The sequence below is a fragment of the Arachis ipaensis genome, chromosome B3 (genome assembly GCF_059453495.1).
Source record: "Arachis ipaensis isolate K30076 ecotype BB chromosome B3, ASM5945349v1, whole genome shotgun sequence".
NCBI lineage: Eukaryota > Viridiplantae > Streptophyta > Magnoliopsida > Fabales > Fabaceae > Arachis > Arachis ipaensis.
The window spans coordinates 61,176,408-61,179,203 of NC_142438.1; positions in this window are offsets into that span (position 1 = coordinate 61,176,408).

The window sequence follows — 2,796 nt, forward strand, 5'->3', positions numbered from 1 at the left end:
CACAAAGAATCTGTGTTCAAGAATCATCATACTGAACTAGGAGAATTAATAACACTATCTGAACCCTGAGTTCCTATAGATGCCAATCATTCTGAATCTCAATGGATAGATTGAGATGCCAAAACTATTCAAGAGGCAAAAAGCTATAAGTCCCGCTCATATGATTGAAGCTATGTTTCATTGATAGTTTGGAATTTATAGTATATTCTCTTCTTTTTATCCTAATTGATTTTCAGTTGCTTGGGGACAAGCAACAATTTAAGTTTGGTGTTGTGATGACCGGATAATTTATACGCTTTTTGACATTATTTTTAGTATGTTTTTAGTAGGATCTAGTTACTTTTAGGGATGTTTTCATTAGTTTTTATGTTAAATTCACATTTCTGGACTTTACTATGAGTTTGTGTATTTTTCTATGATTTTAGGTATTTTCTTGCTGAAATTGAGGGACTTGAGCAAAAATCAAATTCAGAGGTTGAAGAAGGACTGCTGATGCTGTTGGATTCTGACCTCCCTGCACTCAAAGTGAATTTTCTGGAGCTACAGAACTCGAAATGGCGCGCATCTAATTGCGTTGGAAAGTAGACATCTAGGGCTTTCCAGCAAAATATAATAGTCCATACTTTGGCCAAGAATAGACGACGTAAACTGGCGTTCAACGCCAGCTTTCTGCCCAAATCTGGCGTCCAGCGCCAGAAAAGGAGCCAAAACCAGAGTTGAACGCCCAAACTGGCACAAAAGCTGGCGTTCAACTCCAAGAAGGACCTCTACACGTGCAACACTCAAGCTCAGCCCAAGCACACACCAAGTGGGCCCCGGAAGTGGATTTATGCATCAATTACTTACTCATGTAAACCCTAGTAGCTAGTTTATTATAAATAGGACATTTTACTAGTCTTTTTAACAATCTTTGGATTATCTATTAATCTATTGATCACGTTTTGGGGGCTGGCCATCTCGGCCATGCCTGAACCTTTCACTTATGTATTTTCAACGGTAGAGTTTCTACACTCCATAGATTAAGGTGTGGAGCTCTGCTGTTCCTCAAAGATTAATGCAAAGTACTACTGTTTTCTATTCTATTCATCTTATTTCCCTTCTAAGATATTCATTCGCACTTCAACCTGAATGTGATGAACGTGACAATCATCATCATTCCCTATGAACGCGTGCCTGACAACCACTTCCGTTCTACATTAGAATTGAATGAGTATCTCTTAGATCTCTTAATCGGAATCTTTGTGGTGTAAGCTAGAATGATGGCGGCATTCAAGAGAATCCGGAAGGTCTAAACCTTGTCTGTGGTATTCCGAGTAGGATTCAATGATTGAATGACTGTGACGAGCTCCAAACTCGCGATTGCAGGGCGTTAGTGACAGACGCAAAAGGATAGTAAATTCTATTCCAGCATGATCGAGAACCGACAGATGAATAGTCGTGCCGTGACAGGGTGCGTTGACCATTTTCACTGAGAGGATAAGATGAAGCCATTGACAAGGGTGATGCCTCCAGACGATTAGCCGTGCCGTGACAGGGCATTGGATCATTTTCCTGAGAGATGACCGAAAGTAGCCATTGACAGTGGTGATGTATCACATAAAGCCAGCCATGGAAAGGAGTAAGACTGACTGGATGAAGATAGCAGGAAAGCAGAGGTTCAGAGGAACGAAAGCATCTCCATTCGCTTATCTGAAATTCCTACCAATGATTTACATAAGTACCTTTATCCCTATTCTATTAATTATTATTCGAAAACACCATTATCAATTTATATCTGCCTAACTGAGATTTGCAAGGTGACCATAGCTTGCTTCATACCAACAATCTCCGTGGGATTCGACCCTTACTCACGTAAGGTATTACTTGGACGACCCAGTGCACTTGCTGGTTAGTTACACGGAGTTGTGAACCATGGTCTTGGCATCATGTTTTTGGCGCCATTTCCAGGGAAAGAAAGTGCGGCTAACTAGATAATTAGCTACAGGTGCATACCAAGGGACTATCTCAGATACTTCTTGCAGGTTATCAAATGGGAAATTATCAGCTATAGGAGTGGAGTCATCTGTAATATGTTCAAGGCAACTCAAGTGGTCTGCCACTAAATTCTGGTTACCACTCCTGTCCTTAATTTCCAAATCAAATTCTTGTAATAGCAGTATCCAACGTATAAGCCTTGGTTTGGATTCTTTTTTAGCTAATAAATACTTTAGAGCTGCGTGGTCTGAATACACTACTACTTTAGTACCAAGTAAATAGGCTCGGAATTTATCCAGAGCAAAAACAATAGCAAGAAGCTCTTTCTCAGTAGTAGTGTAATTCGACTGAGCGGCATCTAAATTTTTAGACGCGTAAGCAATAACAAAAGGATCCTTACCTTCACACTGAGCCAGTGCTGCTCCTACTGCTTGGTTGGAAGCATTACACATTATTTTAAATGGTTGGCTCCAGTCTGGTCCTCTTACAATCGGAGCTTGAGTCAGGGCGGTTTTCAGCTTATCAAACGCTTGTTTGCAATTTTCACTGAACTCGAACTCAATATCTTTCTGCAGTAGCCTGGATACGGGAAGTGCTACCTTACTGAAGTCCTTAATGAATCTCCTGTAAAAACCTGCATGGCCAAGGAACGAACGGACTTCCCTCACAGAAGACGGGTAAGTTAAACTAGAAACAACATCCACCTTTGCTGGATCTATAGAAATGCCAGTATTAGACACAACATGTCCTAGTACAATCCCTTGTTTAACCATAAAGTGACATTTTTCAAAATTTAATACAAGGTTTGTATTGACACATCTA